The following is a 26,275-nucleotide window of genomic DNA, read 5'->3' as shown; positions in this document are numbered from 1 at the left end:
TGAAATAATGGTAAACTATATACATCCCAGAGTTCAGTGTGTCCTCCATTATATGGTTCGTATATTGTAGTTGTGTTCTGACCTGGTAATTTACTACAACTGTATCCTTCACAGTAAATGAGATTTATGTCTTATTTGGTTTTCCCTTAAAGGGATTCTGTCATCAGAAATGAGCCCTATAAGCTAAACATATGGCGATGTCCCTTGTAAAACACTGAATCCTAAAGTGAGTTTATCAAACCACTTCCCAATAAAAGCGGTTTATATCACCTGTCAATCACTTAAAAATGTGTCCAAGGAGGAGACATAGGCGGTGCTGGGCTCCTTCACAGGCGGTCGTGGCTGGGCACGGCTGGGCACAAGGAAGGTTAGTCATCTGAGGTAGGTGGATCAAATGAAAGGAAGGGCGGCAATTTCAGCTCAGAAGGCGGCGCTGGGCACCTAAACGGCCGGGCACCTTTCACCATGAGACGTCCCCCTGGACACATTTTAAGTGATTGACAGGTGATATAAACCGCTTTTTATGAATATAGAGCCACAGGGGCATTTGATAAACTCACTTTAGGATTCAGTGTTTTACAAGGGACATTGCAATATGTTTAGCTTATAGGGCTAATTTCTGATGACAGAATCCCTTTAAGCAGTACCTAGACTTGGTGTTCTCTATAGAAGTAGTTCTAGGACCATTTTCTTAGTAATGTTTCTTTTAAAAAGTCATGACTAAAGCTAAACAAGGTAAAAACTGTATTTTAGTACACCACTATTGAACATTTTTGTCTGCATGTCTTTCTAATGAAAGATCATAATGTAAAACTCACTGCAGAGTACCTCTAAAGTTACATTTACATTACCATAACATTTCATGTATATGTGGAAAAAGATAAATACATAACACTATTATTTATGACTTCAAAATTCATGTATTTAACCCCTTCAGGACCCTGCCATTTTTCACCTTAAGGACCAGGCCATTTTTTGCAAATCTGACATGTGTCACTTTATGTGGTGATAACTTTAAAACGCTTTTACTTATCCAAGCCCTTCTGAGAATGTTTTTTTCGTCACATATAGTATTTCATGACAGTGGTAAATTTAAGTCAAAATATTTCATTTTTATTTAGAAAAAATACCAAATTTACCAAAAAGTTGAAAAATTTGCAATTTTCTAAATTTTTATTTCTCTGCTTTTAAAACAGATAGTGATACCTGCAAAAATAGTTAGAGATGAGCGAATTTTTCTAAAATTCAATTTGCTGGTTCGTCAAATTTTTTGGGAAAAAATTGGTTTCATCTGAATATATTTGCCTTGCAGTAACACGCATAGGGAGTCTGCTTTGGTAGTGAAATAATACTGTGAGTCCATATGACATGTAGATGACAGGCATCGCTCTAAGAATCACTGCACACTTCACTTATGTGGGCAGTCAAGGAGCAAAAACTGACCGAATAACCTAAGTATGAACTCAGCCTTACAGGTCGAAGTTAACGCCAAGAAGAAGCGCACTCCTTTTACACCATTGTCAGCTTATTCCACATAGTTGGCAACAGAACCTGTTCTATTAAACGCTTATACAAGTAGAGCCCCCCCCGACAGAGTGGAGAGGGAGTCAGCAGTAACTTTGTGTTGACGTAACTGATTGTTTTGCCCTTCCTATGATCCGTCAGAACAATACCCCACAAAAAATGGATGCTGTCTGTGGAGCATCCGCCTTCACTCGGTCAGCAGTTGGTCAGTAATCTATCAGTATTGCTAACGCAAAAAAAAAGCTGGAGTGGATCCAAAACAGAGATGACACATGAATGGAATATTTGCAAGTCTTCTGTGTTTTGTACAAACTCCTGCTTTTGGCTACAAAATCATAAGCCAATTCTGATGGGATCGTACAGGCCTTACAGCTGCTACACAGAGAGGATCCGTGGTGCGTCTCATTTTTACTTCCTTCTGACAGATCAGAAAAAGGGTCAATTAAATGATGATGTCAGCCAAGCCAAAAAGGCTAAATAGTGGCCCAGTCATAAACTGGGGAGGGAGGGACAGCATGAGAAGTCCACAGAGTGGCCCTATGACAGTGGTGAGGTGGAAGCAGCATGAGGAGACCACAGAGTGGCCAGATAAAGAAGTTTGGAGGTGGTGGCAGCATCAGAAGACCACAGGGTGGCAAGGTGACAGTGTGGAGGTGGCAGCAGAATGAGGAGACCACAGAGTGGCAAGGTGACATAGTGTGGAGGTGGCAGCAGCATGAGGAGACCACAGAGTGACAAGGTGACATAGTGTGGAGGTGGCAGCAGCATGAGGAGGCCACGGAGTGGTTAGATGACATAGTGTGGATGTGGCAGCTGCATCAGGAGGCCACGGAGTGGTTAAGTGACATAGTGTGGAGGTGGCAGCAGCATGAGGAGACCACAGAGCTGCAAGGTGACATAGTGTGAAGGTAGCCGCAGCATCACAAGGCCACAGAGTGGCAAATTGACATAATGTGGAGGTGGCAGCAGCATGAGGAGGCCACAGAGTGGCAAGGTGACATAGTGTGGAGGTGGCAGCAGCATGAGAAGACCACAGAGTGGCAAGGTGACATAATGTGGAGGTGGCAGCAGCATCAGGAGACCACAGAGTGGAGAGGTGACATCGTTTGGAGGTGGCAGCAGCATCAGGAGGCCACAGAGTGGCAAGGTGACATAGTGTGGAGGTGGCAGCAGAATCAGGAGGCCACAGAGTGGCAAATTGACATAGTGTGGAGGTGGCAGCAGTAGGAGTAGACCATAGAGTGGCAAGGTGAAATAGTGTGGAGGTGAGTTGCAATAACAGTACCCGCTGAAGATGGTAGGTGAAAGAAGGAGCACTTGGCATCAGATGTGTGGCATCAAGCGGGTGGCAGCATCAGAATAGTAGCTAAGGCAGGTAGTCATAATGTGGAGGTGGCAGCAGCATGAGGAGACCACAGAGCTGCAAGGTGACATAGTGTGAAGGTAGCCGCAGCATCACGAGGCCACAGAGTGGCAAATTGACATAGTGTGGAGGTGGCAGCAGCATGAGGAGGCGACGGAGTGGCAAGGTGACATAGTGTGGAGGTGGCAGCAGCATGAGAAGACCACAGAGTGGCAAGGTGACATAATGTGGAGGTGGCAGCAGCATCAGGAGACCACAGAGTGGAGAGGTGACATCGTTTGGAGGTGGCAGCAGCATCAGGAGGCCACAGAGTTGCAAGGTGACATAGTGTGGAGGAAGCAGCAGCATGAGGAGACCACAGAGTGGCAAGGTGACATAATGTGGAGGTGGCAGCTGCATCAGGAGGCCACGGAGTGGTTAGATGACATAGTGTGGATGTGGCATCTGCATCAGGAGGCCACAGAGTGGTTAAGTGACATAGTGTGGAGGTGGCAGCAGCATGAGGAGACCACAGAGCTGCAAGGTGACATAGTGTGAAGGTAGCCGCAGCATCACGAGGCCACAGAGTGGCAAATTGACATAGTGTGGAGGTGGCAGCAGCATGAGGAGGCCACGGAGTGGCAAGGTGACATAGTGTGGAGGTGGCAGCAGCATGAGAAAACCACAGAGTGGCAAGGTGACATAATGTGGAGGTGGCAGCAGCATCAGGAGACCACAGAGTGGAGAGGTGACATCGTTTGGAGGTGGCATCAGGAGGCCACAGAGTGGCAAGGTGACATAGTGTGGAGGTGGCAGCAGCATCAGGAGGCCACAGAGTGGCAAATTGACATAGTGTGGAGGTGGCAGCAGTAGGAGGAGACCATAGAGTGGCAAGGTGAAATAGTGTGGAGGTGAGTGGCAATAACAGTACCCGCTGAAGATGGTAGGTGAAAGAAGGAGCACTTGGCATCAGATGTGTGGCATCAAGCGGGTGGCAGCATCAGAATAGTAGCTAAGGCAGGTAGTCAGAAGTAACCAGTCTCTTTTGTCAAAGTTTTGGTGTGGCACCATGGATGATCTAGTCTGATGCACCAGGAATTAGTGGGTGGAAATCCTGGCTGATCCACGCCTGATTCATCTTGACAAAGGTCAGTCTCTCCACATTTTCGGTGGACAGGCGAGTTCTTCTTGGGGTAACTTTGGCCCCCACTGCACTAAACACCCGCTCTGATGCCACACTACTGGCCTGTTCCGACAGCTTTTCCCGGGCAAACTCGGCGAGTTGCAGCCACAAATCCAGTTTGGCTGCCCAGTAGTCCAGTGGATCTTCAATGACGGCTGGCAGGGTGCACTCCAAGTATGCCACCACCTGCTGGTTCAGGTTCTGCTCTACATCTAGCTGCTGGTGAGTAGTTTCTTCACTATGTGGGTGAAGAAAGCTGCTCATCAGCGACTGTAGACTCAGGCTGCTGCTGATGGAGCTGGTACTGCTCCTGCCACCCCACCCCTCCTCCCCAGCAGCCATGGCAGTGGAACGTGAGCGCAGAGGGCCCCCCCGGTCAGACCTGCGAGAGGATGGACGATGGCGCAGATAGGCAGCGGCCAACTGACTACATAGGATGTCTCTATAGTAGTTCAGTTTGTCCTCCCTCTCAGCGGGTGTAAAAAAGGCCCCCATTTTGGACCGGTAGCGAGGATCTAACAGGGTGGAGAGCCAGAAGTCATCCCTATGCTTCCGCTGTCACTACCCAAGCAAGTAAACATGCAGCGGACCTTTTGTGCAAGTAACTCGGAGGGACTCCCTGCCTTCATCTCCACTGCATACTGCCACTGTGTGTCTGGGTCCTTTGCCTCGTCTTTCTCATCGCCCTGTAGCTTCTTTGACTGCTCCTGCACCTCCTCTCCCATCACCTGTGTAAAAAAAACACCCATTATGCTACACATTGCTTGTGCTCCAATGTCCTCCTCCAGTTCACCCCCACAGGGCTCATGTGGCAATAAGATCTAGGCGCCACGTCTCTAGTCCCCTGACCAGCCATATTTACCAGCATCTGTTCCAGGACATGAAGCAGAATTACATTGTTCATCCCTTAGTCCTGGTGACTGACAAATAATGTGGCCTCCTCAAAGGGCCTGAGCAAATGGCAGGTGTCACGCATGAGCTGCCACTGGCTGACATCAAAGTTATACAGGGGAGTTTCCTGGCCATTTTTAGGATCTCTTGCAGATGGGTGGAAGACTTCAGGAACCGCTTTACAACCAGATTAAACACGTGTGCCATGCAGGGCACATGACTCAGCCCTCCTTGATGCAGCGCCTACTCCATGTTCTTCCCGTTGTCGGTCACCATGGTTCCGATTTTCAGTTGTCACAGAGAAAGCCCGGATTTGATTTCTTGCTGAAGGACATGGAGCAGTTCCTCCCCTGTATGACTCCATTCGCCCAGGCAAACGAGGTTCAGAACAGCGTGACACTGCCGTGCCCTGCACATGTGGTATGCTGGAGGGGCACTGTGAATTGTCCCTGCAGTGGAGGCTGAGGACACTGTAAAGGATGAGGAGGCAGAGGCGGACATTTTCGCTGGACCGATGGCGTGGTAACATGGAGGCGGAAGCGGCGTTACCTGGCCAAGTTGCTGGTGTTGCTGTGCAGAAACCACATTGACCCAGTGGGCTGTAAGGGACATGTATTGTCCCTGACCGTAGTTATAGCTCCACACGTCAGCGCTGCTGTGCACTTTCGCAGACACCTAGAGGCTCAAGGACTGGCCCACCTTCTGTTCTACATGTGTGTGCAGGACTGGTACTGTCTTTTTGGCAAAGAAATGACGGCTTGGGACTCTCCACCTCTATTCGGCACAAGCCATCAGTTCTCTGAAAGGTGCAAAGTCCACCACTTGGAAAGGAAGGGACTGCAGCACCAGCAACTTGGCCAGGAGAATGTTCAGCTTCTGCGCCGTTGGATGAGTGCATGCATACTGTTGTCTCTTGGCAATCACTTCGGTGATTGATTGCTAATAGAATGAGTGACAAGGAGTAGGAGGAGCAGGAGCCTCAGGACCAGCAGATGATGGGAAGGACAGACAGCTCCCTTTGGCTCAGCTGGTGGAACCTTGACTGCATGAAATTGGGTGCGTGCCACTGTCACAGTGGGGAGTGAGGGAAAACTCCCCACCATATAGCGTGGGTAAACGGGGAAGCAGCTAGTCCTGGACACCATAAAAAAAAGGGAGGTCACCTCCTAAGCCACCCTAATCCTCGCCCTGACTCCTAACCGTATGAGCAGACCCAGATGGTGGGTGGGCTCATACACAGGAACCTCGGACCCTGAGTCTCCCTGATGATCCCTGAATAAAGGTTAGGAGCTAGAGATGACCTGTTCCTCCAGAACGCGGACAAAAAGGAGTCTCACAGGCCAAAATGCAAGGGTAAGGGAGGATAGTGAGCAGCAAATGGGTTGGCAGGCAAGAACCCAGTGATACGACAACACACCGTAACAACAAGCACTTACCTGCTGCAGCAACAGGGTGGAACACCAGCACCAAGACTACCTGGACCGCCATGCAGACCGAATGCATGGCGGCCCCAGGCAGATCTGCTCACTGACTTGTGGTTCCCACTCCGGGGAACCCAGGGGCCCTCTCATTGATGGCACAGAAAGACAGGGGAATGTCTAGCAACCATGCTGGACAACACACCAAACAGACCAGACATGGAACACAACACTAGACATAACAAAACACCCAGTACATAAACCCTCACCAAAGATATACAAGGGAAGGAATGGTAAAATACATAAGGATGACATCGGATGACCTCGTTGTCTTACTAGGTGGCCCTCACACTGGAAGGATGGAATATCCAGGGCAGGAGCATAGCTCCAGCACACACCAAGGCTGGAAAACTACTGACCTTACGCTCACAGCACCATATTAAGAAGAGTCATGAGGCCACACCCAGAACACACCTAGCCAATAAGTTAACCCCTCCAGCACCAGACAGAGAAAGAACCAGAAGAAGGAGGAAAGCACAAACATGCTGCACCACAATGCGTTGCCCCTGGCAACCAGCATACATGGCAAACGTGTCACGGCGCACAACAAGACCGTGACAAAACTGTGACAGCCACTGAGTGAAGCAGTGGTTGCTGTGGCAGGCTGGACCACCACATTGGAGCCACAGTTTTCCCAGGCCACTTTATGGTGACACTGCATCTGTTGACGCAGGGCTGTGGTGCCAACATTGGCACCCTGGCCATGCTTCACCTTCTGCCCACAAATTCGGCAAATGGCCATGTTCTCCTCCTCCTCCGGAGGCCTAACAAAAAATTGCCACACCGCCAAGGATGGAATTTTCCCCCCAACACTCTGTGCTGACTGCCTGCTACTGCTGCCTCCTTGAACCCCTGCACTGGTACTTTCCAGGCCGGTAGGCTTCTGCGAAGTGGGTGGTCTACCCCAAGCATGTTTGGCTCCTGACCTCCCACTGCTGCCACCCTGCTGACTCACTGCCACCCTGCTGGCTCACACACAAGCTGCCACCCTCTTCTTCTGATGATAATGATGAAGCCCCTTCTTCACCCGGCTTCCAATTGCGATCGGCTACATCATCATCATCATCTGCTACTGTCTGCATGTCACTGAAGTCCCCTACAACAGTCTTAGGGCCAGGAGCCTGATCGGTCACAACACCTGCTCCCACTTGACTCTCATCATCATTAGTTGCCCACCTACTGGAGGAAGCGGCGGATGTCTCCTCCAGATCTTGCAAGTGATGGCCACAAGGAGAGAAAGGTGCTCATAGGGTTAGTATGTCAGATATAGGGTGTCCTTCAAACACGGGTGATTTAATTATGCTCACCTGTTTAGGTTGCACCAGTCTTGGGTGAAACTCCAATGAAGGCCAGCTGGAGAAATTACAGGTTACTGGTTGGTGCTGCCGATTCCGTCCAAAGACTCCTTTGGCAGTGGACAGACCGCCGACCAGATAATCAATTGTACTGGAGATCCACTGGACCGTGAAAGTCAAGTGAGCACGTGGACACAAGGCGCAAGGTCACCCACGTGTGGAATATATAGATAAGGTTTATAAATAGGGTTAAGCGAACGAACACTCGTACCGAACTTAAGGATTTTTGGACCCTGAACTCAAACTTTTCTGTAAAAGTTTGGGTTCCGGTTTGTTGTTCCGCAATTTAACCACCTCAGCCCCCAGTGCTTAAACACCCTGAAAGACCAGGCCACTTTTTACACTTCTGACCTACACTACTTTCACCGTTTATTGCTCGGTCATGCAACTTACCACCCAAATGAATTTTACCTCCTTTTCTTCTCACTAATAGAGCTTTCATTTGGTGGTATTTCATTGCTGCTGACATTTTTACTTTTTTTGTTATTAATCGAAATTTAACGATTTTTTTGCAAAAAAATGACATTTTTCACTTTCAGTTGTAAAATTTTGCAAAAAAAAACGACATCCATATAGAAATTTTGCTCTAAATTTATAGTTCTACATGTCTTTGATAAAAAAAAAATGTTTGGGTAGAAAAAAAATGGTTTGGGTAAAAGTTATAGCGTTTACAAACTATGGTACAAAAATGTGAATTTCCGCTTTTTGCAGCAGCTCTGACTTTCTGAGCACCTGTCATGTTTCCTGAGGTTCTACAATGCCCAGACAGTACAAACACCCCACAAATGACCCCATTTCTGAAAGTACACACCCTAAGGTATTCGCTGATGGGCATAGTGAGTTCATAGAACTTTTTATTTTTTGTCACAAGTTAGCGGAAAATGATGATTTTTTTTTTTTTTTTTTCTTACAAAGTCTCATATTCCACTAACTTGTGACAAAAAATAAAAAGTTCTATGAACTCACTATGCCCATCAGCGAATACCTTGGGGTCTCTTCTTTCCAAAATGGGGTCACTTGTGGGGTAGTTATACTGCCCTGGCATTCTAGGGGCCCAAATGTGTGGTAAGGAGTTTGAAATCAAATTCAGTAAAAAATGACCTGTGAAATCCGAAAGGTGCTCTTTGGAATATGGGCCCCTTTGCCCACCTAGGCTGCAAAAAAGTGTCACACATCTGGTATCCCCGTACTCAGGAGAAGTTGAGGAATGTGTTTTGGGGTGTCTTTTTACATATACCCATGCTGGGTGAGATAAATATCTTGGTCAAATGACAACTTTGTATAAAAAAATGGGAAAAGTTGTCTTTTGCCAAGATATTTCTCTCACCCAGCATGGGTATATATAAAATGACACCCCAAAACACATTCCCCACCTTCTCCTGAGTACGGAGATACCAGATGTGTGACACTTTTTTGCAGCCTAGGTGGGCAAAGGGGCCCATATTCCAAAGAGCACCTTTCGGATTTCACTTGTCATTTTTTACTGAATTTGATTTCAAACTCCTTACCACACATTTGGGCCCCTAGAATGCCAGGGCAGTATAACTACCCCACAAGTGACCCCATTTTGGAAAGAAGACACCCCAAGGTATTCCGTGAGGGGCATGGCGAGTTCCTAGAATTTTTTATTTTTTGTCACAAGTTAGTGGAAAATGATGATTTTATTTTTTTTTTTTTTTTTCATACAAAGTCTCATATTCCACTAACTTGTGACAAAAAATAAAAACTTCCATGAACTCACTATGCCCATCAGCGAATACCTTGGGGTCTCTTCTTTCCAAAATGGGGTCACTTGTGGGGTAGTTATACTGCCCTGGCATTCTAGGGGCCCAAATGTGTGGTAAGGAGTTTGAAATCAAATTCTGTAAAAATTGACCTGTGAAATCCGAAAGGTGCTCTTTGGCATATGGGCCCCTTTGCCCACCTAGGCTGCAAAAAAGTGTCACACATCTGGTATCTCTGTATTCAGGAGAAGTTGAGGAATGTGTTTTGGGGTGTCTTTTTACATATACCCATGCTGGGTGAGATAAATATCTTGGTCAAATGCCAACTTTGTATAAAAAAATGGGAAAAGTTGTCGTTTGCCAAGATATTTCTCTCACCCAGCATGGGTATATATAAAATGACACCCCAAAACACATTCCCCACCTTCTCCTGAGTACGGAGATACCAGATGTGTGACACTTTTTTGCAGCCTAGGTGGGCAAAGGGGCCCATATTCCAAAGAGCACCTTTCGGATTTCACTTGTCATTTTTTACAGAATTTGATTTCAAACTCCTTACCACACATTTGGGCCCCTAGAATGCCAGGGCAGTATAACTACCCCACAAGTGACCCCATTTTGGAAAGAAGAGACCCCAAGGTATTCGCTGATGGGCATAGTGAGTTCATGGAAGTTTTTATTTTTTGTCACAAGTTAGTGGAATATGAGACTTTGTATAAAAAAAAAAAAAAAAAAAAAAAATCAGCATTTTCCACTAACTTGTGACAAAAAATAAAAAATTCTAGGAACTCGCCATGCCCCTCACGGAATACCTTGGGGTGTCTTCTTTCCAAAATGGGGTCACTTGTGTGGTAGTTATACTGCTCTGGCATTTTCCAGGGGCCCTAATGTGTGTTAGGTAGGTAAATGACCTGTGAAATCCTAAAGGTGCTCTTTGGAATATGGGCCCCTTTGCCCACCTAGGCTGCAAAAAAGTGTCACACATGTGGTATCGCCGTATTCAGGAGAAGTTGGGGAATGTGTTTTGGGGTGTCATTTTACATATACCCTTGCTGGGTGAGAGAAATATCTTGGCAAAAGACAACTTTTCCCATTTTTTTATACAAAGTTGGCATTTGACCAAGATATTTCTCTCACCCAGCATGGGTATATGTAAAATGACACCCCAAAACACATTCCCCAACTTCTCCTGAGTACGGCGATACCACATGTGTGACACTTTTTTGCAGCCTAGATGCGCAAAGGGGCCCACATTCATTTTATGAGGGCATTTTTAGACATTTGGATACCAGACTTCTTCTCACGCTTTGGGGCCCCTAGAATGCCAGGGCAGTATAAATACCCCACATGTGACCCCATTTTGGAAAGAAGACACCCCAAGGTATTCAATGAGGGGCATGGCGAGTTCATAGAAATTTTTTTTTTTTGGCACAAGTTAGCGGAAATTGATATTTTTTATTTTTTTCTCACAAAGTCTCCCGTTCCGCTAACTTGGGACAAAAATTTCAATCTTTCATGGACTCAATATGCCCCTCACGGAATACCTGGGGGTGTCTTCTTTCCGAAATGGGGTCACATGTGGCGTATTTATACTGCCCTGGCATTCTAGGGGCCCTAAAGCGTGAGAAGAAGTCTGGAATATACATGTCTAAAAAATTTTACGCATTTGGATTCCGTGAGGGGTATGGTGAGTTCATGTGAGATTTTATTTTTTGACACAAGTTAGTGGAATATGAGACTTTGTAAGAAAAATAAATAAAAATTCCGCTAACTTGGGCCAAAAAAATGTCTGAATGGAGCCTTACAGAGGGGTGATCAATGACAGGGGGGTGATCAATGACAGGGGGGTGATCAATGACAGGGGGGGTTGATCAATGACAGGGGGTTGATCAATGACAGGGGGGTGATCAGGGAGTCTATATGGGGTGATAACCACAGTCATTGATCATGCCCGTGTAAGGCTTCATTCAGACGTCCGTATGCGTTTTGCGGATCCGATCCATCTATCAGTGCATCCGTAAAAATCATGCGGACATCTGAATGGAGCTTTACAGGGGGGTAATCAATGACAGGGGGGTGATCAGGGAGTCTATATGGGGTGATCACCACAGTCATTGATCATGCCCCTGTAAGGCTTCATTCAGACGTCCGGATGCGTTTTGCGGATCCGATCCATCTATCAGTGGATCCGTAAAAATCATGCGGACGTCTGAATGGAGCTTTACAGGGGGGTGATCAATGACAGGGGTGTAATCAATGACAGGGGGGTGATCAGGGAGTCTATATGGGGTGATCACCACAGTCATTGATCACGCCCCTGTAAGGCTTCATTCAGACGTCCGGATGCGTTTTGCGGATCCGATCCATCTATCAGTGCATCCGTAAAAATCATGCGGACATCTGAATGGAGCTTTACAGGGGGGTAATCAATGACAGGGGGGTGATCAGGGAGTCTATATGGGGTGATCACCACAGTCATTGATCATGCCCCTGTAAGGCTTCATTCAGACGTCCGGATGCGTTTTGCGGATCCGATCCATCTATCAGTGGATCCGTAAAAATCATGCGGACGTCTGAATGGAGCTTTACAGGGGGGTGATCAATGACAGGGGTGTAATCAATGACAGGGGGGTGATCAGGGAGTCTATATGGGGTGATCACCACAGTCATTGATCACGCCCCTGTAAGGCTTCATTCAGACGTCCGGATGCGTTTTGCGGATCCGATCCATCTATCAGTGCATCCGTAAAAATCATGCGGACATCTGAATGGAGCTTTACAGGGGGGTAATCAATGACAGGGGTGTAATCAATGACAGGGGGGTGATCAGGGAGTCTATATGGGGTGATCACCACAGTCATTGATCATGCCCCTGTAAGGCTTCATTCAGACGTCCGGATGCGTTTTGCGGATCCGATCCATCTATCAGTGGATCCGTAAAAATCATGCGGACGTCTGAATGGAGCTTTACAGGGGGGTGATCAATGACAGGGGTGTAATCAATGACAGGGGGGTGATCAGGGAGTCTATATGGGGTGATCACCACAGTCATTGATCACGCCCCTGTAAGGCTTCATTCAGACGTCCGGATGCGTTTTGCGGATCCGATCCATCTATCAGTGCATCTGTAAAAATCATGCGGACATCTGAATGGAGCTTTACAGGGGGGTAATCAATGACAGGGGGGTGATCAGGGAGTCTATATGGGGTGATCACCACAGTCATTGATCATGCCCCTGTAAGGCTTCATTCAGACGTCCGGATGCGTTTTGCGGATCCGATCCATCTATCAGTGGATCCGTAAAAATCATGCGGACGTCTGAATGGAGCTTTACAGGGGGGTGATCAATGACAGGGGTGTAATCAATGACAGGGGGGTGATCAGGGAGTCTATATGGGGTGATCACCACAGTCATTGATCACGCCCCTGTAAGGCTTCATTCAGACGTCCGGATGCGTTTTGCGGATCCGATCCATCTATCAGTGCATCCGTAAAAATCATGCGGACATCTGAATGGAGCTTTACAGGGGGGTAATCAATGACAGGGGGGTGATCAGGGAGTCTATATGGGGTGATCACCACAGTCATTGATCACGCCCCTGTAAGGCTTCATTCAGACGTCCGGATGCGTTTTGCGGATCCGATCCATCTATCAGTGCATCCGTAAAAATCATGCGGACATCTGAATGGAGCTTTACAGGGGGGTGATCAATGACAGGGGGGTGATCAGGGAGTCTATATGGGGTGATAACCACAGTCATTGATCATGCCCCTGTAAGGCTTCATTCAGACGTCCGGATGCATTTTGCGGATCCGATCCATCTATCAGTGCATCCGTAAAAATCATGCGGACATCTGAATGGAGCTTTACAGGGGGGTAATCAATGACAGGGGGGTAATCAATGACAGGGGGGTGATCAGGGAGTCTATATGGGGTGATCACCACAGTCATTGATCACGCCCCTGTAAGGCTTCATTCAGACGCCCGTATGCGTTTTGCGGATCCGATCCATCCATCAGTGGATCCGTAAAAATCATGCGGACATCTGAATGGAGCTTTACAGGGGGTTGATCAATGACAGGGGTGTAATCAATGACAGGGGGGTGATCAGGGAGTCTATATGGGGTGATCAGGGGCTAATAAGGGGTTAATAAGTGACGGGGGGGGGGGTGTAGTGTAGTGTAGTGGTGCTTGGTGGGACTTTACTGAGCTACCTGTGTCCTCTGGTGGTCGATCCAAACAAAGGGGACCACCAGAGGACCAGGTAGCAGGTATATTAGACGCTGTTATCAAAACAGCGTCTAATATACCTGTTAGGGGTTAAAAAAAACACATCTCCAGCCTGCCAGCGAACGATCGCCGCTGGCAGGCTGGAGATCAACTCTCTTACCTTCCGTTCCTGTGAGCGCGCGCGCCTGTGTGCGCGCGTTCACAGGAAATCTCGCGTCTCGCGAGAGGACGCACCGGCGCGTCCACCCAGAAGAGCAGGGCCGCCGCAAAGACGCAATCCTGCGTACGGCGGTCCTGAGGTGGTTAATTGCAGCCAATCAACAAGCATTTAACTTGTGTGCCCTTAGAAGCCTTCACAGCCATACCTAATAATGTCATGGCTGTGATTGGCCAGTGCAGCATATGACCCAGCCTCTATATAAGCTGGAATCACGCAGCGCTGCACGTCACTCTGCTCTGATTAGTGTAGGGATCGGATGCTGCTGCTGTGAGGGAGAGAATAGGACAGAATCTTTAATCTGAAGTGCTTGTTAACTCAGCGATCTACCTAGATTTTGTTTTGTGGGTGCAGTGGACAATCTTTTTACCTTGCCCTGAGCCCAGTGACACAGAAAAATAACTTTTATCCGTCTGTTAGTTAGGTGGGCAACGGCGGCCATTTTATGCAAGTTCAGTGCACCAGCACAGCATATGTGCATTTTTGACAGTCAAATAGAAGCTTGAAATACTGCAATTATATTCTGGGTTAAAAAAAATCACCCATTTTTGGCAAGACCCTACATCTGTGGCCTTTGCAGCATTTGTCAGTGTGCAATTTAAGCTTGAAATAGTGCAATAATTTTCTGGGTTTAAAAAAGCACCCATTTTTTGCAATACCCTACATCTGGGGCCTATGCAGCATTAGTCAGTGTGAAATTTAAGCTTAAAATATTGCAATAATTTTCCTTGGTTTTAAAAAACACCCTTTTTGGGCAAAATACAAAATTTTACAACCTTTGCGGCATCTGTCAGTTTGAAATACACGCGTTAGATACTGCTGTTCTCTTCTGTTATAAAAAAATAAAAAACACCCATTTTGGGAAAAATACTAAATTTGCAGCCTTTGCTGCATCTGTCAGTGTGAAATACATGCATTAGATTCTGCTGTTATCTTCTGTTATTAAAAAAAAACACCCATTTTGGGAAAAATACTAAATTTGCAGCCTTTGAGGCATCTGTCAGTGTGAAATACACTCTTTAGATACTGCTGTTATCTTCTGTTATTAAAAAAATACCCATTTTGGGAGAAATACTAAATTTGAGGAGATTGAGGGGAGCGTCAAATAAGCGACGTAGCCCAGGTCGTGGTGCTGTTGGTGGAGCTCCAGTTGCAGGGAGAAGACGTGGTCGATCTGTGCCAGCTACACGCACAAGTGAAACACCTTCCTCAGTTGCGAGTAAGCGACAGAATCTTCAGCGGTATTTGGTCGGGCCTAATGCGGCTCTACGAATGGTGAGGCCAGAACAAGTAGAGGCGATAGTAGATTGGGTTGCTGACAGTGCCTCCAGTTCCTTCACATTGTCTCCCACCCAGTCTCCTGCTGAAAGATCAGTTAGCACCTACAGCCGATGTCTATTAGTCTTTCACCTCACCCCCTTGCAAATCAGCCAAGCAGTCTGAGCCCCAAGTCATGCAGCGGTCTCTTCTGCTTTTTAATTACTCTGCTAACAGGGTTTCCCAGAGCCATCCACCTATCCCTGCCCCAGAAGTGGAAGAGATTGAGTGCACTGATGCCCAACCAATTATGTTTCAAGATGAGAGCCACCGCACAGAGCCACCAACACAGCAGAAGAGAGAGCAGGGTGCAAAAGCGGAGCTGCCGTCCCCTAGACAGTACACCTGCTACTGCCAAACGCAGCAAGGGACCGAGCCCACCAAAGCCAGCTCCAAGAGTTGCCTGGCATGGCAGTTCTTTAGACAATGTGCTGATGACAAGACACGAGTGGTTTGTACGCTGTGCAATCAGAGCCTCAAGCAAGGCATAAACATTCTCAACCTGAGCACAACCTGCATGACCAGGCATCTAAGTGCAAAGCATGAGCTGCAGTAGAGTAGACACCTCAAAAACAAAGAAAGGTCTCTGGCTCCTCCTGCTTCCTCTTCTGCTGCAGTCTCGGCCTCTTCATCCACCTCTGGAGTGACAGTAGCACCTGCCACCCCGCAAACAGAGGATCTGCCAGCAACACCACCACCTGGGTCACCAAGCATCTCCACAATGTCCCACAGAAGCGTTCAGCTCTCCATCTCCCAAACACTGGAGCGGAAGAGGAAGTACCCCCTTACCCACCCGTGATCCCTGGCCCTAAATGCCATCATTTCTAAATTACTGGCATTTGAAATGCTGTCACTCCGTCTGGTAGAGACGGATAGTTTTAAAAGCCTTATGGCGGTGGCTGTCTCACAGTACGTCATGCCCAGCCGCCACTACTTTTCCAGGCGAGCCATCCCTTCCCTGCACAACCAAGTGGAGGACAAAATCAGGTGTGCACTGCGCAACGCCATCTGTGGCAAGGTCCATCTAACTACGGATACGTGGACCAGTAAGCACAGTCATTGACATTATATCTCCCTAACAGCACACTGGGTAAATGCAGTGGCGGCTGGGCATTAGGCGGATAGCAGTTTGGCGCATGTCCTTCCACCACCGAGGATTGTAGGGCATTTCAGTTTACCTCCTGTTGCTTCCTACTCCACTTCCTCATCCTCTACCGACTCCTCATCTGGTGAGCGTAACACCTTCACCACCAACTTCAGCAGAGCCAGGGGTAAACGACAGCAGGCAGTTTTAAACCTTATCTGTTTGGGGGACAAACCCCACACCGCGCAGGAGCTGTGGACGGGCATGGAACAACAGATCGATGAGTGGTTGTTGGCAGTGAGCCTCAAGCCCGGCCTGGTGGTGTGCGATAATGGGCGAAATCTCGTAGCAGCTCTGGGACTAGCTGGTGCAGAGGTTCCTTAAAAATTACCCCGATATGTCAGAGCTGCTTCATAAAGTGCGGGCCGTCTGTGTGCGCTTTTGGCGGTCTCTCCCTGCTGCTGCTCGCCTGTCAGCGATGCAGCGTAACTTCGGCCTTCCCGCTCACCGCCTCATATGCGACATGCCCACAAGATGGAACTCCACCTTGCACATGCTGGCCAGACTGTGCAAGCAGCAGGTGATAGTGGAGTTTCAGCCGCAGCACACACGGGTGAGTCGCTCTGCGGAACAGCACCACTTCACCACCAATCACTACATGCGAGACCTGTTCTCAGCGTTACTATCCCACTTCTATGCCTCCTTGAAAAAACGCTTCTGGCGATGATGGAAGAGGATGTGGCACAGGAGGAGGAGTAGGAAGAGGGATCATTTCATAGGGTTTCCGACCAGTCATTCACAAGTGGCTCCGAGAATGGGTTCTTGCACCCACAAACACCAGGTACACAATTGTCCAGCCAGGGCACAGTTCTGGAGGATGATGAGGTGGAGGATAAGGAGGAGGAGATGGAGGAGAAGGAACCGTGTTCACTACAGGGTGGCACCCAAACCAGCTCATGGCCATCACTGGTGCGTGGCTGGGGGGATACAGAGGAAACAGATGATACACCTCCCAAAGAGGACAGCTTGTCATTGCCTCCGGGCAGCCTGGCACACATGAGCGATTACATGCTGCAGTGTCTCCGCAATGACCGCCGAGTTGCCCACATTCTAACTTTTGCTGATTACTGGGTGGCCACGCTGCTGGATCCCCGTTACAAGGACAACGTACCGTCCTTAATTCCGTCACTGGAGCGTGATCGTAAGATGCGCGAGTACGAGCGCACGCTGGTAGGTGGCATTCCCACCTGACAGCGGGGGCACAGTGGAAGCACAAGGCAGAGGACGAGGAAGAGGTCGCCAACGCAGCTGGGGCACCACCAGCACCTCAGAAGGCAGGATTAGCATGGCCGAAATGTGGAAAAGCTTTGTCAGCACTCCACAACAACCAGCACCACCAGCTGATATGGAACGTCTTAGCAGGAGGTAGCATTTCAGCAACATGGTGGAGCAGTATGTGTGCACATGCCTACACATACTGAATGAAGGGTCTGCCCCCTTCAACTTCTGGGTCTCCAAATTGGGCACATGGCCTGAGCTTGCCCTTTACGCCTTGGAGGTGCTGGCCTGCCCTGCAACCAGTGTATTATCTGAACGTGTGTTTAGCACGGCAGGGGGCGTTATCACAGACAAGCGCAGCCGCCTGTCCACAGCCCATGTGGACAAGCTCACATTCATTAAAATGAACCAGGCATGGATCCCACAGGACTTGTCCGTACCTTGCGAAGAATAGACATGTATACCGGCCTTACCCAGCCATTGTTATTCTCCAGCGCAATTGCTCATTGTTGTACTTTTGATATGTCCCGCTCTTTTGGGGTGTACCCTAATTTAAAAAAAATTCCAAAAAATTAAAACCAAAAACCAGTGTTGGCTACCTCGTCCTCCTCCCCCGCCGCTTCCACCTATACCGCTACGTCCACCGCCTCCTCAACCTCCTACTCCATTTGGACCTCCACCTCATACATCAAGATGCTTTTTTTAATTTGTACATATCTTATTTTATTTTATTCTATGTCATTTCACAAATGTGTCTGTTACATTTTTGGGTGACATTCACCAATTTTTGGCTGTGATTTACCCCTGCTCTACCTAGTAGACAGGTAAACAAATTTCACTAATTTGTCTGTTACATTTTCGGGTGAAATTCACCTATTTTTGGCTGTGATATACCCCTGATCTACCTAATAGACAGGTTAATAAATTTCACAAATTTGTCTGTTGCATTGTCGGGTGACATTCACCAGTTTTTGGCTATGATATACCCCTGCTCTACCTAGTAGACAGGGACCGAAATTTATAAAAATCATCTGTTCCATTGGTGGGTGACATTAACCCATTTCTGGCGATGAAAATACCCTGCTCTGCATAGTTGACAGGGACTTAAATTTCTAAAATTCTTCTTTAATTGGCCTTTTTATTTGATCCTTCTGCTTTAATAACTTGTCCCACATTTCAGCTTGATCACATTGCAGCCATTGACCTCCCTTGGATGTGGTCTCCCTTTCTCACACTCCCTGGCCGGCGTGGAACCCTGATTCACCTCTAACATGGTAGGCGCAAAAAAGAACATCGAAAGTTGATAGAGCAGATATTATTATTATTTATTATTAAAGCCCCATTCATTCCATAGCACTGTACATATGATAAGCGGTGCATATACATAATAGAGACAATTGCACTAATCATGAACAAGACGAGTTACAAACTGGTACAGAAGGAGAGAGGGCCCTGCCCATGAGGGCTTACAATCTACATGGTATAGGAAAAGGACACAGTAGGTGAGGGTGATGCTGGCCATGGTGGTATAGAGGCAGCAGGGTTACTGGTTGTAGGCTAGTCTAAAGAGTTGGGTTTTCAGGTTTCTTTTGAAGGATTCCACTGTTGGTGAGAGTCTGATATGTTGGGGTAACGAGTTCCTGAGTGTGGGGGATGCACGGGAGAAAACCTGGAGGCGATTGTGGAAAGAGGTGATAAGAGGAGAGGAGAGAAGGAGGTCTTTTGAGGATCGGAGAGTGCATGTGGGGATGTATCTGGAAAGTAGCTCAGAGATGTAGGGAGGGGACAGGTTGTGGACAGCCTTGTATGTATTTGTTATTATTTTGAAGTGAATTTTCTGGGCAATGGGGAGCCAGTGAAGGGATTGGCAGAGGGGAGAGGCAGAGGAGTAATAGGGTGAGAGGTGAATTAGTCGGGCAGCAGAGTTGAGGATAGATTGGAGGGGTGCGAGAGTGCTAGATGGGAGGCCACAGAGAAGATTGTTGCAGTAGTCCAGGCGGGAGATAATGAAGGCATGTACAAGCATTTTCGCAGATTCAAAGTTGAGGAAAGCGCAGATGTGGGAGATGTTTTTGAGTTGGAGGCGGCAGGTGGAGGAAAGGGCTTGGATGTGTGACCGGTAGGATAGGGCAGAATCCAAGGTCACTCCAAGGCAGCGGACTTGGTTGACCGGGGATAGTGTGCAGCCATTGATCATGATAGGTTGAGCAAGATGGGGGAAAGATGATGAGTTCTGTTTTATCCATGTTACGTTTTAGAAAGCGAGAGGCGAAAAAGGATGATATGGAAGATCGGCATTGTGGGATTCTGGATAGTAAGGTGGTGATGTCTGGACCAGAGAGGTAGATTTGTGTTTCGCCAGCATAAGAGTGATACTGAAAGCCATGGGACTCTATGAGCTGTCCCAGGCCAAAAGTGTAGATAGAGAAGAGCAGGGGTCCTAGGACAGAGCCTTGTGGGACACCAACAGAGAGGGAATGAGACGAGGAGGTGGTGCGGGAGTGGGAGACGCAAAATGTCCGTTCTGTAAGGTATGATGTAATCCAGGAGAGGGCCAGGTCAGATATCCAATTGGATCATGGACATCACAGGGACTTGCGACATGGTGGAGCAGTATGTGTGCACATGCCTACATGTACTGACTGATGGGTCTGCTCCTTTAACTTCTGGGTGTCCAAATTGGGCATATGGCCTGAGCTTGCCCTTTATGCCTTGGAGGTGCTGGCCTGCCCTGCAGCCAGTGTATTGTCTGAACGTTTGTTTAGCACGGCTGGAGGGGGTTATAACAGGTTATATTTCCCAATGTTTTGGGGTGTACCCTAATTTAAACATTTAAAAATAAAAAATAAAATCAAAAAGCAGTGTAGGCTACCTCTTCATCCTCCACCGCCACATCCACAGCCTCCTCCACCTTCTACTCCATATGGACCTCGTCCTCCAAGATCAAGATTATTATTTTTTATTTTTGAGTATTTTATGTTATTTTAAGTCATTTCCCTATCCACATTTGTTTGCAGAGCACTTGCCATGCTCGTATCCATATTTTGCTGCCATTTGCAGCCCTCTAGCCCTTTTCATGACTTTTTTACAGCCATTTTAGTGCTCAAAAGTTCGGGTCCCCATTGACTTCAATGGGGTTCGGGTTCAAGTTCGGGTCCCGAACTCAAACTTTTTTGTGAATTTCGGCCGAACTCGAACATCCAGGTGTCCGCTCAACTCTATTTATAAACCTTATATATATATTCAACACCTGGTTGTGACCTTGCGCCTTGTGTCCACACGCCCACTTGACTTTCACGGTCCAGTAGAGCTCTAGTACAATTGATTCCTCCAGATCTTGGCTGGGCAGTAGCTGCTGACTGTCCTCTAGTAGCTCGTCCTCGCTGAAAAGTGGAGCCGAGCCTACGGCATATAATGCTTCTCGTTCTGAGGGAACAGAAAATGACAGAGGAAGGTTCAGGACAGGTGGGGGCATAAGGCCTGCTCTCGGGCTATGCCAACTAATAGTCATGTCAGAGGAACCCACTGACTCATGGCTGGGGGTGTCTGATTTCTCTTGCGACAAAGTTACCATTGAAGCAACGCTGGGTTGCTGGTCCAGACAATACTGCTAGATGACACTGGAAGCTCAGGCCTCTCACTGCAACTCCTGCTGCCACCCCCCCCCCCCTTCTTCTGCTGCCTGCGACAGAAACATTTTGGCCACTGCCCGTTCCCTTTGAAGGGCCTGTCTGTCTGAGATACTGTATAATAGAATTCAATTAAAATAATATCCCCCAAAAAAGACTGTAGTACAATGTTACTTCACCGCTGAACGGCAATTAAGATATATATATATATATACAGTACAGACCAAAAGTTTGGACACACTTTCTCATTCAAAGAGTTTTCTTTATTTTCATGACTATGAAGGCATCAAAACTATGAATTAACACATGTGCAATTATATACATAACAAACAAGTGTGAATCAACTGAAAATATGTCATATTCTAGGTTCTTCAAAGTAGCCACCTTTTGCTTTGATTACTGCTTTGCACACTCTTGGCATTCTCTTGATGAGCTTCAAGAGGTAGTCCCCTGAAATGGTTTTCCAACAGTCTTGAAGGAGTTCCCAGAGATGCTTAGCACTTGTTGGCCCTTTTGCCTTCACTCTGCGGTCCAGCTCACCCCAAACCATCTTGATTGGGTTCAGGTCCGGTGACTGTGGAGGCCAGGTCATCTGGCGCAGCACCCCATCACTCTCCTTCATGGTCAAATAGCCCTTACTTTCAAAGTTTTCCCAATTTTTCGGCTGACTGACTGACCTTCATTTCTTAAAGTAATGATGGCCACTCGTTTTTCTTTACTTAGCTGCCTTTTTCTTGCCATAATACAAATTCTAACAGTCTATTCAGTAGGACTATCAGCTGTGTATCCACCTGACTTCTCCTCAACGCAACTGATGGTCCCAACCCCATTTATAAGGCAAGAAATCCCACGTATTAAACCTGACAGGGCACACCTGTGAAGTGAAAACCATTTCAGGGGACTACCTCTTGAAGCTCATCCAGAGAATGCCAAGAGTGTGCAAAGCAGTAATCAAAGCAAAAGGTGGCTACTTTGAAGAACCTAGAATATGACATATTTTCAGTTGTTTCACACTTGTTTGTTATGTATATAATTCCACATGTGTTAATTCATAGTTTTGATGCCTTCAGCGTGAATCTACAATTTTCATAGTCATGAAAATAAAGAAAACTCTTTGAATGAGAAGGTGTGTCCAAACTTTTGGTCTGTACTGTATATACACTCACCTAAAGAATTATTATATACACCATACTAATACGGTGTTGGACCCACTTTTGCCTTCAGAACTGCCTTAATTCTACGTGGCATTGATTTAACAAGGTGCTGATAGCATTCTTTAGAAATGTTGTCCCATATTGATAGGATAGCATCTTGCAGTTGATGGAGATTTGAGGGATGCACATCCAGGGCACGAAGCTCCCGTTCCACCACATCCCAAAGATGCTCTATTGGGTTGAGATTTGGTGACTGTAGGGGCCATTTTAGTACATTGAACTCATTGTCATGTTCAAGAAACCAATTTGAAATGATTCGAGCTTTGTGACATGGTGCATTATCCTGCTGGAAGTAGCCATCAGAGGATGGATACATGTTCTCATTCTGTTTACGCCAAATTCGGACTCTACCATTTGAATGTCTCAACAGAAATCGAGACTCATCAGACCAGGCAACATTTTTCCAGTCTTCAACAGTCCAATTTTGGTGAGCTTGTGCAAATTGTAGCCTCTTTTTACTATTTGTAGTGGAGATGAGTGGTACCCGGTGGGGTCTTCTGCTGTTGTAGCCCATCCGCCTCAAGGTTGTGCGTGTTGTGGCTTCACAAATGCTTTGCTGCATACCTCGGTTGTAACGAGTGGTTATTTCAGTCAACGTTGCTCTTCTATCACCTTGAATCAGTCGGCCCATTCTCCTCTGACCTCTAGCATCCACAAGGCATTTTTGCCCACAGGACTGCCGCATACTGGATGTTTTTCCCTTTTCACACCATTCTTTGTAAACCCTAGAAATGGTTGTGCATGAAAATACCAGTAACTGAGCAGATTGTGAAATACTCAGACCGGCCCGTCTGGCACCAACAACTATGCCACGCTCAAGATTGTTCAAATCCCCTTTCTTTCCAATTCTGACATTCAGTTTGGAGTTCAGGAGATTGTCTTGACCAGGACCACACCCCTAAATGCATTGAAGCAACTGCCATGTGATTGGTTGACTAGATAATTGCATTAATGAGAAATAGAACAGGTGTTCCTAATAATTCTTTAGGTGAGTGTATACAGTACAGACCAAAAGTTTGGACACACCTTTTCATTCAAAGAGTTTTCTTTATTTTCATGACTATGAAGGTATCAAAACTATGAATTAACACATGTGGAATTATATACATAACAAACAAGTGTGAAACAACTGAAAATATGTCATATTCTAGGTTCTTCAAAGTAGCCACCTTTTTGCTTTGATTACTGCTTTGCACACTCTTGGCATTCTCTTGATGAGCTTCAAGAGGTAGTCCCCTAAAATGAAGGTCAGCCAGTCAGCCGAAAAATTGGGAAAACTTTGAAAGTAAGGGCTATTTGACCATGAAGGAGAGTGATGGGGTGCTGCGCCAGATGACCTGGCCTCCACAGTCTCCGGACCTGAACCCAATCGAGATGGTTTGGGGTGAGCTGGACCGCAGAGTGAAGGCAAAAGGGCCAACAAGTGCTAAGCATCTCTGGGAACTCCTTCAAGACTGTTGGAAGACCATTTCAGGGGACTACCTCTTAAAGCTCATCAAGAGAATGCCAAGAGTGTGCAAAGCACTAATCAAAGCAAAAGGTGGCTACTTTGAAGAACCTAGAATATGACATATTTTCAGTTGTTTCACACTTGTTTGTTATGTATATAATTCCACATGTGTTAATTCATAGTTTTGATGCCTTCAGTGTGAATCTACAATTTTCATAGTCATGAAAATAAAGAAAACTCTTTGAATGAGAAAGTGTGTCCAAACTTTTGGTCTGTATGTACTGTATATATATATATATATATATATATATATATATATATATATAATTTTTTTAAATATATTATATATTAATAAACTCCACCCCCCCAAAAAAAAAAAATCACAATTCACGGCAGGTCAATTAAGACGTATTCTTTTTCCTTTAACTACAACCCAAAAAAATAAATATAACTAGAAAGTGTCGTTTCTGAAGAAACCACAGGATGTTGGCTTGAAATCTGATTGGCTGTTGGTGGCTCCACCCACTTTTTTTTTTTCATTTTAATTCCAGTCCTCCAGTGACCAACTGTGCCAAGTTTGAAGACTGTGCCAATAAAAGTCTAAGAGCAGTGGCAGTTAGAATTTTTCCTATTTAAACAAATGGCTGAAATTTGATTGGCCATTGTAGACTCTACCAACTTTTTATAAATGTTAACCTTTGTCACACACTGACCCACCTTGCCGAGTTTGGGTGCTGTGGCTTAAATACTGAGAGAATGACAGCTTTTTAAAGGTTTCTCATTGAAGTCAATTGGTAAAAATCTGATTGTTTGTTTGTGACTCCGCCCACTTTTTTGCATCCCTAAAATGAGACAGACATTCTCACAGTCCTCCAGTGACCAACTGTGGCAAGTTTCAGGACCCTGCCATTAACAGTCTAAGAGCAGCGGCAGTTTTAAATTTCACCATTTAAACAAATGGCTGAAATTTGATTGGCCGTTGTAGACTCCGCCCACATTTTATAAAATTTTTACCCCAGTCACCCAATGACCTACGGTGCCAAGTTTGGGTATTCTGGCTTAAATACTGTGAGAATGACAGCAATTTAAATTTTCTCATTAAAGTCAATAGGGAAAATCTGATTAAATGCTGTTGGCTCCACCCACTTTTTCTATTTTTGAAGTGGAAGTAACCTATGACCTGATTTCTGATATTTGAAGCCCCTGACATCAATAATGGCAGCATTTTTCAATTTTCTGCATTTTTCAATTTTCCCATTGAAATCAATCAAAGAAATCTGATTGGTTGATTTTGGCCCCTCCCACTCTTCTGAATTTTAATCCTAATCCTAAATTGTTCAACTGTACCAAGTTTGGGGACCCTGCCATTAACAGTGTAAGATCAGCGGCAGTTTTAAATTTCCCCATTAACCCCTTAAGGACTCAGCCCTATTTCACCTTAAGGACTTGGCCATTTTTTGCAAATCTGACCAGTGTCACTTTAAGTGCTGATAACTTTAAAACGCTTTGACTTATCCAGGCCGTTCTGAGATTGTTTTTTCGTCACATATTGTACTTCATGACACTGCTAAAATTGGGTCAAAAAAGTTAATTTTTTTGCATAAAAAAATACCATATTTACCAAAAATTTTGAAAAATTTGCAAATTTCAAAGTTTCAGTTTCTCTACTTCTGTAATACATAGTAATACCCCCAAAAAATGTGATGACTTTACATTCCCCATATGTCTAGCATTTTGGGAATGATATTTTATTTTTTGGGGATGTTACAAGGCTTAGAAGTTTAGAAGCAAATCTTGAAATTTTTCTGAAATTTACAAAAACCCAATTTTTAGAGACCACTACAGGTCTGAAGTCACTTTGCGAGGCTTACATAATAGAAACCGCCCAAAAATGACCCCATTCTATAAACTACACCCCTCAAGGTATTCAAAACTGATTTTATAAACTTCGTTAACGCTTTAGGTGTTGCACAAGAGTTATTGGCAAATGGGGATGAAATTTGAGAATTTCATTTTTTTGCCTAATTTTCCATTTTAACCCATTTTTTCCACTAACAAAGCAAGGGTTAACAGCCAAACAAGACTGTATCTTTATTGCCTTTACTCTGCCGTTTACAGAAACACCCCATATGTGGCCTTAAACTACTGTACGGGCACACAGTAGGGAGTAGAGGGAAAGGTGCGCCGTATGGTTTTTGGAAGGCAGATTTTGCTGGACTGGTTTTTTGACACCATGTCCCATTTGAAGCCCCCCTGATGCACCCCTAAAGTAGAAACTCCATAAAAGTGACCCCATCTAAGAAACTAAACCCCTCAAGGTATTCAAAACTGATTTTACAAACTTTGTTAACCCTTTA

General features: G+C 46.1%; 1 protein-coding gene across 1 annotated transcript in view; it reads right to left on the bottom strand.

The window, feature by feature from the left end:
* C6H10orf71 (chromosome 6 C10orf71 homolog) overlaps nucleotides 1-26,275 on the bottom strand; it is a 522,054-nt gene that overhangs the window by 5,103 nt on the left and 490,676 nt on the right. The window lies entirely within an intron of this gene.

Source organism: Bufo bufo, chromosome 6 (genome assembly GCF_905171765.1).
Source record: "Bufo bufo chromosome 6, aBufBuf1.1, whole genome shotgun sequence".
In the NCBI taxonomy this organism is placed as follows: domain Eukaryota; kingdom Metazoa; phylum Chordata; class Amphibia; order Anura; family Bufonidae; genus Bufo; species Bufo bufo.
This window is presented reverse-complemented; position numbering and strand designations above follow the sequence as displayed.